Consider the following 6783-nt stretch of genomic DNA (forward strand, 5'->3'; position numbering starts at 1 on the left):
AAGAGTCTCATATTTCAGCAGATATTTTATTTATGAGGGACAGTTCTCATTTTTTGTCTTCATTATAACGTAGTATAACAAATAAATTCATTGAATATCAGTTGAGCTATTAAAAGCATACACTAATTACCTAATTTATACAGTTGGAGTGAATAGCCTCTATTTAACAGTTATAACTGGCCAGTTAAGCAAAAGAGAAGCCAATGGTACAAAGATTTTCATTTGAGGTTTTCATTCTTAAACTTCAGTGTACATGAGTCCATAGGTATTAGATTCAGTAGATCATTGGTGGGCTTGAGGTTCTGCATTATTCAGAAGCATCCCAGGTGATTCTGATGCAGATGGGGTTTTGGTCACATTTTGAGAGACAAAGCACTAAAATTGCTCAACCATCCGTGACCATCATTTTAGATTTTGAATTCTTCTTTTTTCTTAATAGGAAAATTTACCTTATAAACCAAACAAGAAAAAGAAATAAAAAGCACCCAAATTGGGAAAGAAGCAAAACTGTTACTATTTGCAAATGAAAGGATATTATATATAGAAAATCCTTAAGATTCCACCAAAAATATTTAGAACAAATAAATGAATTAATTAAAATTGCAGGATACAAAATTAATATACAGAAATCTATTACATTTCTTTACACTCGTAATGAACATCAGAAAAAGAAATTAAGAAAACAATTCCATTTATAATTGAGTCAAAATGAATAAATACCTAGGAATAAATTTAACCAAGGAGTTGAAAAACCTGTATTCTGAAAACTAGAAGACATTATTAAAAGAAATTAACGACGATACAAATAAATGGAAAGATAAACCATGCTCATAGATTGAAAGAATTAATATTTGTTAAAATGTCCATACTACTGAAAACAATCTATAGATTCAATGCAATCCCTATCAAAATAGTAATGGCATTTTCCACGAGAATAAATAATCCTAATATTTGTATAGAATCAAAAAAGACTCCAAATAGAGCAATCTTGAGAAAGAACGAAGTTGGAGATATTACATTCCCAGATTTCAAGATATATTATATTCTTATTTTGTTGTATTTTATTTTTGAGAGAGAGGGAGAGAGAGTGAGCAAGTGTGCACACACATGCAGGGGGATGGGCAGAGGGAGAGAGAGAGAATCGTAAGCAGGCTGCACGCCCTGCCCAGCATGGAGCCTGACTTGGGGCTCTATCCCAGGACTGTGAGATCATGACCTGAGCCAAAATCAAGAGTCAGAGCCACCCAGGCACCCCTCAAAATATATTATAAAACTATAGTAATCCAAACAGTATGGCACTGGCATAAAAATAGACATATAGACCAAAGGAACACAATGGAGAACCCGGAAATAAACCCATACTTACATAGTCAATTAATCTACGAAAAGGAACCAAGAATCTACAGTGGGGAAAAGACAATCTTTTCAGTTAAGGAGCTGGTAAAACTGGACAGTTACATGCAAAAGAATGGAACTGGACCACTTTCTTACACTATATACAAAACCAAACTCAAAATAGATTAAAAACTTAAATGTAAGATTTGAAACCATAAATCTCCTAAGAGAAAGATGGGCAGTAATGTTTTGGACATTGGTCTTAACAATTTTTTGGTTCTGCCTCTTTACGCAAGAGCAACAAAAGCAAAAATAAGCATCTGTATCTATGTCAACCTGAAAAGCTTTTGCACAGCAAAAGAAATCATCAGCAAAACAAAAAGGCAATCTACTTAATGGGAGAAGATATTTTCAAATGATATATCTGATAGGAAATTAATATCCAATATATATAAAGAACTCATACAACTCAACATCAAAAAACCCAAACAAACTGATTAAAAAATGGGCAGAGTACCTGAATAGACATTTTTCCCAAAGAAAATATAGGGATGGCGAATAGATACATGAAAATATACCCAACAATGCTAAGCCTTAGGGAAATGCAAATCAAAATCACAATGAGATATTACCTCATACCTGTCAGAATGGCTAAAATCAACAACATAAGGAATAACAAGTGTTGGTGAAGATGTGGAGAAAAGGGAGCCCTCATGCACTGTTGGTGGGAATGCAAACTGGTGCAGCCACTGTGGAAAACAGTATGGAGTTTCCTCAAAAAGTTAAAAGTAGAAGAACCATACAATTCAGTAGTTACACTTCCGAATATTTACTCAAAGAAAATGAAAACACTAATTCAAAAAGATATATACACCCTTATGTTCAGCATTATTTACAATAGCCAAGATATGAAAGCAATTTAAGTGTCCATCAATAGCTGAATGGATAAAGATGTGATATATATATATATATATATATATATATATATATATATGTATGTGTGTATATCTATATATATAGATACACACATGCAAACACACACATACTACAATGGAATATTATTCAGCCACAAAAAGAATGAAATCTTGCTATCTGTACATATGGGTGAACCCAGAGAGTATTATGCTAAGTGAAATAAGTCTAACAGAGAAAGACAAATCCTGTATGATTTTACTTATATGTGAAATCTAAAAAACAAAACAAACAAACAAAACAAGAACAGACTCATAAATACAGAGAACAAACTGGTATTTGCCAGAGGAAAAGGATTGGGGGGATGGGCAAAATCCGTAGTGATTAAGAGCTACAAATTTCCAGTTATAAAATAAATGAGTCATGGAGATGTAAAGTACAGCATAGGGAATATCGTCAATAATATTGTAATAACTATGATTACAGATGTTAACTATATTTATATGGTGATCATTTCATAACTTATATAAATATCAAACCACTATGTTGTACACTTGAAACCAATATAATATTGTATGTCAGCTATACTTAAATAAGAAATAGTTTATGAAAAATTATGTACAGCAGTGCCATAATTTTATTTTTATATGTATGTATAAAATGTTTATATATTATGTAAATATAAATATATATTAATTACATATAATAAAGTATACATAAATATAGCCACATGTATGGGTAAATGATAGGAGAAATATGTACTAAAAAGTTAACTATACTTATTGGTGATTAGTGAAATTATAGCAATTTGTTTTCTTTTTCTTTTCTCTTTTCAATTTGTTTGCTTTTTTACATTTTTTACATTTTCAATTTTTTCCTACTATTAACCTGTAGTGCTTTTGTTTGCAGAAGAAAGAAATAAGCTACAAAAATAATAGTTATTAAAGAATGTTGTGATTTGTTGATTAGTCTATAATGCCCAGTAGATTGACTTCATTCTACGGGGAATCTTTTGGTGGCATTGAGGGAGTTTCAACATTCTCTTCATAAATGGTTTGAGGATGGGAAGAAATAAATATCTTTCCTTCCAAACTGCATTCTTCGAGGAAAAATAACATGAGACAAATAGTTGTCTTTGACATTTTTGTTCTTGTATCTTAAGAGTTCTTCATGAAAATTTATATTTTATGGCATCTCTGCATCTTCTTACAAGAATTGGGTGAGAATGCAGTGCTTTATTTTATTACAATTATTCTTCCCATGAAAAATGATAGGAAGTGTCATTTTAGTAAAGAGTTTTCATGAGTTATCAAAATTCATAAAAAATATTTTTCAGATGATTTACCTTTCAAATGGAGCATCCTGAATTAAATGGATAAATAAACATTATGTTTATTTCCTCTGAAAACTTTTGGATATAAAGCTATATATTTGTAGAATGAAGAATTGAACTCATGCAAATTAGTTATAGCACTGTGTGCTTCACCACCATGTCATGATACCTACTAAGTAGCAGAGAGGAGAAATAGTCACACAGGCTGTCGTGGAAATGTATCTGAGGAAATCCAGTGCTTTAGAGGAGAACCTCAAAACAAGGGTCATAAAGCTAATAATCATGTGGTAATTTAGAGGTAGAACTGAGATTCAAAACCTCTGAAATTTTCTTACAATTTTATTAACTTTTTATTTTTTTTGCCAGGATAATGAATTATGGAAACAATCTATTTAGTATTTTTTGTGTCTTTGAAAATTAAAATTCATTCTGGCATTTAATTTACATTGGAACACAAACAGAATGAGGAAGATTTCTGACTGTTAAGAATCAGAGAGTTATGGGGCTTTTTAAGGGAGTCTATGACTTCCCCTTCAATTGGATCTTCTTTAAGATAATACTTTGCTGGAAATATGCAAAAAAAAGAAAAAGTTCACCACAACTACTGAGAGGCACAACTCACTGTTGTAAGGGATAATCTGGGACTTGCAGTGACTTGACAGCAGCGTGCTTACTCGATGATTAATGCCAAGGTGACCAGCCTCTCAGCAGGGGTTTCTTCATGTTTAATGTAATTCTCAAACAAATTTTCTCTTTTCCTATTTCAAGAGAAGATGGAGAATAGTTTTGCTCAAAATAGCTTCTCTTTTACAGGGGAAAAAAAACTCCAGGTGCCTTTTTATAGAACATACTCCAATTCTTCCATATCTATTTTATTGTTCAAACATTATTCTCATTAGAACTAAATTTTTCACAAACCCTGTATTCCCTCAATTTTGTTTGTTTCCTGCCTTTGAATTATCAAGCAGGCACTTTAGGGAAATGTTTCAGGTCAGCACAGATTTGGGGAATGAAATCTTCACTTCTGTACAGAATTGGTGACTAGGCTATAGAAAACGTATTGTTGGAATGACACCCACTTGGCTGGTCTTGTCATAAAAGCCTGGGAGCTGTGAATCCAAGACTGGTAAATATTCCCTTGAATGGTTATAACTTAATCAGCTGTTTGTAAATGGTTAGACCCTGCTTTAGATACTAAGAGAGGGATTTGAATACACAAAACATATTTTATGTTCAGACTTGTGCATAATTTGTCATTGATGAAATGCATTGTGCTGATGAGGACTGAGGTTTTTTCTCCTGGGTTTCCACAGGACCCAGCCTTCTCACTTGCTTCCCAGGCTTATAAAACTCATGGATCCATTTGTTGTTTGGGGCTCTTATCTGCCTTGACTGTCTTTATGTTAGCCATTGCCTATTACTACGTTTCATCTTTTCTCATTTGATTTGCCTTTTAAACAGAATTTATAATTTTTACTATTTAAATTGAATCCACCTTTTCAAAACACTGGTTATTTTTCCAACTGTGGTGCCATTTGTAAAGTTTCATTCCACCCTGACTTTGATGGTCCCACTTGCAATCTCAAAAAGGGCAGGAAAAGAAAAAGCCTTACAATCATTTTAGAATTTGTGCCTCTGAAATATTAAAACACATTCTCAGTTAACAGGATGGCAATTGTCTTATTTGGCCTGAAAATGACAGTCCTTAGATCCTTCCCAAACCTGCAAATAAGACAGTAGAGTCTTTGTTTCTTCACTCCTCTTAAAAGAGGGGTATTTTATCATCCTGAGTGTAATACCAGATAGAGGTTCTACGAGCTAAGAATGACAGTGCTTTAACTTAGGAGGTACTACTATAAAAATTTGTTGACTGAATGAATTATTATGTTCATGTATGAGAGTTTATTGGGGATATTTAAAAATAATTAGTTAAAAATTTGGAGTGGCATTGCACATATATATATATGCAATATATAATCAAAAGACTTGATTAGGAATTTGGGGTGATTTTGATGAATATATAATCAAATAATAATGATAATGGACAGTAAAATAGTAATAGAATATTTATTTTGCTCTCTTATTACTCAACGTATTAATGTCTTAAAAGGATTGAATGATGTATATTGCTTATATCAGAGAGAGAGCCCATTTTTCATTCAATAGAAAAGCACAAGATTTTCTGAGAAAGAATGATAACACTTTTGAAACTGAAGCACTGCTGCTTTTACAGATTTTCATATAAAATGTATTTTTTATTCTTAATTCTGGAAAACATTTCGCTGTTAATATATTTAATTTTAAATATATAATCTTAAAGGCCTTCTTTAAAAAATCTTTCTCAAAATTATTTATTATATACTTAATACTCAAGTATATTTCTAAAAAAGAGAAACCCCTGTACCTTCCTATTTGCTGAGAAACTGACATCTGAAATAGGGAACAGACATTACCATCCCAAACCAGTTTTCATGACCTTTGATTGTTTTTTTCCTTTACCCATTCTCTCAGAGCAGTGATCAGCCCGAGTGCATATGATGGAGGCAAACAAGGCGCTGAGTTTGTTCTCACAGGAGTTACAGATCGTCCAGGGCTGCAGGTCCCCCTGTTCCTGGTGTTCTTGGTCATCTACCTCACCACCATGGTGGGCAACCTCGGACTGATTTTTCTCATCTGGAAAGACCCCCATCTTCACACCCCCATGTACTTACTCCATGGCAGTTTGGCCTTTGCAGATGCTTGTTCCTCATCCTCTGTGACTCCCAAGATGCTAATGAATTTTTTAGCTGAGAATCATATGATATCCCACTTCGAGTGCATCACCCAATTTTATATTTTTCATTCCAGTGCCACCACAGAGTGTTTCCTCCTGGTAGTGATGGCCTCTGACCACTATGTAGCCATATGCAACCCCTTGCTTTATCCAGGGGTGATGTCCAACAGGCTCTGTACTTGGTTAATAAGTTTGTCTTATGTAATTGGTTTTCTGCATCCCACAATTCATGTAGGATTATTATTTAGATTAACCTTCTGCAGGTCCAGTATAATACACCATTTCTACTGTGAAATTTTGCCACTATATACAATTTCTTGCACTGACCCATCTATTAATGCATTGGTACTTTTTATTTTTGCTGCTTTTATTCAAGCTTTTGCTTTATGACCATCATAGCGTCTTATACCCATGTCCTCTTTGCCATCCT

The 6783-nt window shown here is 33.2% G+C and overlaps 1 pseudogene; it reads left to right on the plus strand.

Moving 5' to 3' along the window:
- Positions 1–6074: 6074 nt before the first annotated feature.
- LOC118017311 overlaps positions 6075–6783 on the plus strand; it is a 5101-nt pseudogene continuing 4392 nt past the window's right edge.

This window comes from Mirounga leonina, unplaced genomic scaffold (assembly GCF_011800145.1).
Source record: "Mirounga leonina isolate KUSES-001 unplaced genomic scaffold, KU_Mleo_1.0 Mir_169, whole genome shotgun sequence".
NCBI lineage: Eukaryota > Metazoa > Chordata > Mammalia > Carnivora > Phocidae > Mirounga > Mirounga leonina.